The following is a 6,000-nucleotide window of genomic DNA, read 5'->3' as shown; positions in this document are numbered from 1 at the left end:
TCTCGCGATAACTTCACTTTCGAAAATAAACACTCCATGTAACCTATATATATATGTTTCATTTCTGTATAACAAAGTCTTTCGTGTGGATAGAAAATAGTAAGAATGTGTGAGTGCCATTTGTTTTGGCTCACTAGCTAGATTTTTTTTTTACGAATGCGCAAAGCTTACGTAGTGAAAGGGGTGTGTGGTGCTAGAGAGCTACGTGCAAGGTATATGGCGTACTCGCTAGCATGAGCATGATAGAGAATGGGTATGCTCGGCCCGAGTACAAGTATATTACATCTACGGCGCCATGGATGCTAGACCCTTGGCCCCTGCATTGATCCAGGGCGCGCAAAGCTGGGCGGAGGAGGGAGTACCGTCGTCGAAGATGCATGAGTTGCGGTCCTTCCAGATGGATCTGTCAACGAGCATGATGAGCGAGGAGAGGCCTTTCCGATGAGCCACCAGAGCGGTCGCTGTGGTCGTGTGCACCAGTCAAGGAACCGCGATTGCGGTGAAGGAGCATGAGCGCGGGGTAGAACCATGCGAGGTTGATGTGCCAAACATGTCTCGAGAAAGGGCAGCCCACTAGGAGGTGCTCCATGGACTCGGTCGCCTGGTCACATAGCAGGCAGAGGGCATGGTGAGGAAGGTCGTGAGGAGCCAAGCGAGCTATAGTCTAACACCGGTCTTGAAGCCCTAGCCAGGTGAAGAACTTGAACCGGAGGAAGGCGACAACTTTTCCATGTCAGCCGCCAGTGTGGCGTATGGATGGAGCGAGTGAAGAGCACACTACTGGTAAAAGGCCTAGCAGTGGCGAGCGACGGGCCTAGGAAAGCCCGTTACTGATCTCCGTCACTGCTAACAGCCGACTAGTAGCGTACGCCCACCCGCCACTCGTAATCAGTTAGCAATGGCAATAATTATCATCCGCCACTACTACCTCCTTCACGGTTTAGAATGCACAATTAAATTTACATGCATTTTCATAATAGACAAGGTTTAAGGCGTGTTTGTGACAGCCCGAGACCGACGTTCCAGAAGATTCCCCTCTCTTTCCGTTTTCGTCGTGTGTCTATTTTTATTTGTCGCATCATCATCGCATCATGCGCATCATCTGCATTGCATCGGCATCTCCGTTGCCGCCCGTTTTCAAAACTTGCATCCGTTGTTAGTTGCCGGTTCGCGTCGTTGTCCGTTCTGAGCCCGACCGCACTCGCACGCGCCCGCGGCATCGTCAAACCCTGTTTTAAAAGTGTGCGTAAAACTTTCTCTGATCAGGTTGAGATTTGACATGCGGTCTTATTTTAATATAGGTAGGCCGCCTGTCAAATTTCATCGCGGTCGGAGTCCGTCTGGTACCCGAACGGTCGACCGTAGCGGCACTGTATCCGGTCTACCGTCGGACGTCTTTCGGTGTGTTATAACTCGTTGCCGGGTCGCCCGTTTTCCCTCTCATCTTCGCCTAGCCCCTCTGCACAGTGCGTCGACCCTACGCGCGGCCCAGTCCGAAAACCTCCCGAAACCCGAACCGGGCGGTCGTGACCGTTGGGTCCGGATCAACCCCGTTTTACCCTAAACCATCATCGGTTTGTCAATTGAACTCCCTGACCTAATAATCTCGACCGTTCGATTTTAATCAGAGGGTTAAGATAGACCTAAGCTTAGCCCACTTCATTATTTAAGCATCCAACCCTAGAACCTAGCGGTCTGTCCCATCCAATCCTCCTCGCGCCGCCACCCACCTCCTTTGTATCCGTGCCCGACCAATCCCCGCAGTCTCTGGCCTCCTGCTCGATCCCGAATGGATCGAGGCATCCATCTCCCTGGTTCCATGGATGACCACAAGGAGATCGAGTCCCACGACCTCCTCTGTTTCTCCCCTAGCGCGAGCAGGCAAGCTCCTCTGCCCGAGCCGGCGACCAACGGCAGCAGCTCCCGCTGCACCCTGCTACCCCGGCCTCCAGCGCGACCGCTGCCTCGACCTCCCAGCGCCGCAAGGCCCATGTCCTTCTTCTCTTCCCTGTCTCACTTGTTCTCTCTCACACACATTTCTTTCTCTCTGTTGGATGTGCGCAGGAGCTACCCTGCCATGGCCATGCCCAGCGCGAGATTTAGTCGCCGCCGAAGCTCCTGGGAGGCGTGTGATGACGGGAATCGGTCCCTGCAGACCTGACCCAGCCCGATCCGGTGATCCCTGGCCCGACCCGACGATCTCCGTCGGCGTGCCCCCGTCTTCCTCCTGCTGTGCGTTGACCTGCAGGAGCTCCCCATCCCGCGCGCCTGCTGGCCTTGGACGTGTCCAACACACGCAAAGGAGCCGTACGAGCAGCTTCTGCTCCTCACCCGTGCCCGATCCATGGAGAGGAGCTCCCATGCGTCTCCGCGTCGACCTTGCCGCCAAGCCCAGTGCGCCCCTGCTTCCTTCCCCTCGTTGTGCTCTCCCTCTCTCCCCTGTCCCTCACCTCTCTTCCTCTTCTCTTTTCTTCTTCAGGTACAACCAAGTCACCATCGGCCAGGATCTCCGAGTACGTGCCGCCCGAAGCCACCTCGTTGCCGGGAATGGAACCCCCGGTACCGAAGCTTTTGAACCCCGCCATTTTTCGTGCCGCCGGACCTCATCCCCAGGCCGATTCCGCCATGGCATCCTCTGCATCCCGACCTACAACAAAGGTGTTCATGTTCAGTTTCGTCAGGTTCGCGACATGGTCTAGTCTTGTAGCACACCACCCGTATTTCAGCGTAGTTCCTTCATAGTCCAACTGGTTAGAGTGGCAATCTGCTTCCCAAGGCAATTTATTTTTGCCTATTTCCGTTGATGTGCCTGTAGAGGTGCTACTTCTTCTAGAGAATATCCTGTGAAATATCAAAACGGGGTGCTAGCCGAGTTGGTTAGCGCAGTAGTGCTACCTTTATGTTCAGCCTTGCCCCTTTGAAATCACTAGCATCTGCATGTCATCATGGTTCCCCTGTCAATCCACATGCAGGAGGTCCTGGGGTCAAATCCCATAGAGGCCGAATTATTATGTTTCTGTTTTTTTTTTCTTTTCCTTTTCTTCTTGTAGTTTTTTTTGCTAGTTGCAGATACCCCATAATCTGCCTCCGGCACATGGGGAACCTGGTAATCGGGATCACCCCATCATTTTGTTTGAAATGATATGCACACACCTCCAATTCGTTGCACCGGTATCTCATCGAGCTATCAGTACCGGAACGTGTTGTGACTGTCATTGCATGCGTGATGCATCCTTGGCATACAATCTTGTGTTGCTCGTATCTTTTAGTTCGTAACTCCATTGGAATTGGTCCATATATGTAAATGGACTAGTATGACGTGTAGTTTCACGTGCTCCACTTTGTTTTGCTGTTTAACAAACTTAAAATGTGATTAGGACAAATCTGGACAGAATTAGAATTTAACGCGTGGGGTCATTTCGGAGATGCTATATGTCGTTTCCGGCCTCATTTAAAATGCCTAGATAGGTAGTTTAATTTGTGCTTCACCCCGTGCCATGCTAACAACATTTTAATATTGCTGTATAAATAAACGGGAGTGAACTAATAATTAAATGTGGAATTTCGTCGATATGCAACTCGTTGCATATCGAGCTTCACTTAATGTGTAGTGTTTGATTGTTGTGATTGTCATGCCTTGCATTAGACCGTTCATGCATCATATGTGTCTTGCATCGTGTGGTGATTCTCGTGTGTTGATGCTTGTTTCCGGTTTCCTCCGTCTCGATAGAGTTCCGCAAGCGTGTCGGATGTGAGGACCGTTCGACTACGTCGGTTCGTCTGCTTCACGGAGGCATACTTCTTCCAAGCGGGATCTCAGGCAAGATGATCATTTCCCCAGATACCATTACTATCATTGCCATGCTAGTTTTACCGTTTCTATCGATTATGTCTCGTTGCCTACCACATGTTAAATATCAGCCCCTCAACAATGCCATGTTAACCTTCAACCTGTTCGACCTAGCAAACCACTGATTGGCTATGTTACCGCTTTCTTAACCCTGTGTTAGCGTTGCTAGTTGCAGGTGTAGATGCTTCCATGCGAAAGCATGGGTTCCTTGTTATATCACCATATTATATGTTATTTAATTTAGTGCACCTATATACTTGGTAAAAGGTGGAAGGCTCGGCTTTTCTAGCCTGGTGTTTTGTTCCACCTTTGCCCCCTTAGTTTCGGCTACCGGTGTTATGTTCCATATATGAGCGCTCCTAACACGATCGGGGTTGTTATGGGGACCCCCTTGATAATTCGTTTTAGATTAAAGCTGGTCTGGCAAGGTCCAACTTTGGTACTACATTTGCCTAATAACCTAATAATAATGCATAGGGACCCGCCGGCACCTGCGGACTAATTTAATCAACCCCCGGGCCAGTGCTCCACATGAGTGTTGGTCCCACCTGAGCGATGTCCGGCGCCCCTCTGGTCGCCCGGAGGTTTAGCGATCCCGACGTCTAGCTCATCCGACGTGTCCTGAGAACGAGGTACGCGACTCCTATCGGGATCGTCGACACGTCGGGCGGCCTTGTTGGATTAGTTTTACCTTTGACGAGATATCTTGTGCATCGGGATTCCGGTGATGCTTTGGGTAATCTCAGAGTTGAGGTTTTCCACTAGGGAATCCGACGAGATCGCGAGCTTCGTGATTGAGGATTTCTATGCGGCTTGTGGTAATTTGTGATGGACTAGTTGGAGCACCCCTGCAGGGTTAAATCTTTCGGAAAGCCGTGTCCGTGGTTATGTGGCAACGTGGAAACTTTGTTTAACACTGGTTCTAGATAACTTGAAGTTAATTAATTAAAAATATGCCAACTGTGTGCGTAACCGTGACTGTCTATTTCGTGAGTTCCTTCTCCGATCGAGGACACGGTGGGGTTATGTCTGACGTAGGTAGGTGTTCAGGATCATTCATTTGATCATCAGTAGTTCACGTCCGTTATGCGTAGATTTTCCCCATCTTATCTCTTGCACTCGTAAGTTAGCCACCATATATATGCTTAGCCGCTGCTGCAACCTCACCACTTAACCATGCCTCACCCATTAAGCTTTGCTAGTCTTGATACCTTTGGAAATGAGATTGCTGAGTCCCCTGTGGCTCACAGATTACTACAACACCAGTTGCAGGTACAGGTAAAGTTTACGTGACGCGAGCGCGTTGATTGTTCATTTGAAGTTGCTTCTTCTTCTTCTTCATCGATCTAGGATGGGTTCCAGGCCGGCAGCCTGGGATAGCAAGGATGGACGTCGTTCTTCTTTTGTCGTTTATTTTCGTCCGTAGTCGGACCCTGCTCTTACTCTTGATGAATATGTAATGTACTGATGTGACTCTGATGTAGCTTGTGGCGAGTGTAAGCCAACTCTTCTTATATCTCTTCTTTTCAGTACAGGTACATGTAACGATATCCATTCTTGCGACACGACGAGATGCGCTTCTATCCCTGACGAGGCCCTCGTGTCAAATTGAGGATAGGGTCGCATCTTGGGCGTGACAAGTTGGTATCAGAGCAAGGACCGACCTAGGAGCCCCCTTGATTACTCGAACTTGGCTGAGTCGAGTCTAGTGAAAAACTATTTGAGTCTAGTTATATATCGGAGAGTAGGACTCTTTTTTCTCCTCTTCTATGCTCTGGTGAGAAATCTTGACGTAATAATTTATTCTACTCCTCTTCTCACTCAAAAAAAATTTAGGATCACGCGGATATTCTTGGAATCTATATGATGCCGATGTGACGGAGTTCTGTCTTGGTGCCTCCTGTCTGACTTGATTTTCTTCCGGGGAGTTGAGCTCCAAGGGATTCTTGAGCACATCGTTATCATTCAGATTTCTTGGTATCTCAGGACGAAGGATGCTCGTAATTGCTTCAATACTAGTAGTGGCGAGATAACCCCGATGTCCCCAGTACTGGTGCAGATTGTTCGGGGGTACTGCCATACTTTGTATCGTTGTGATCACGAGGGTCTATTGTAGATGAAGGTCCGAGATTCTGGTCGTGTGTTGACGG

This window comes from Hordeum vulgare, chromosome 2H (assembly GCF_904849725.1).
Source record: "Hordeum vulgare subsp. vulgare chromosome 2H, MorexV3_pseudomolecules_assembly, whole genome shotgun sequence".
NCBI classification, from domain to species: Eukaryota; Viridiplantae; Streptophyta; class Magnoliopsida; order Poales; family Poaceae; genus Hordeum; species Hordeum vulgare.
Note: the sequence above shows the minus strand (reverse complement) of the source record.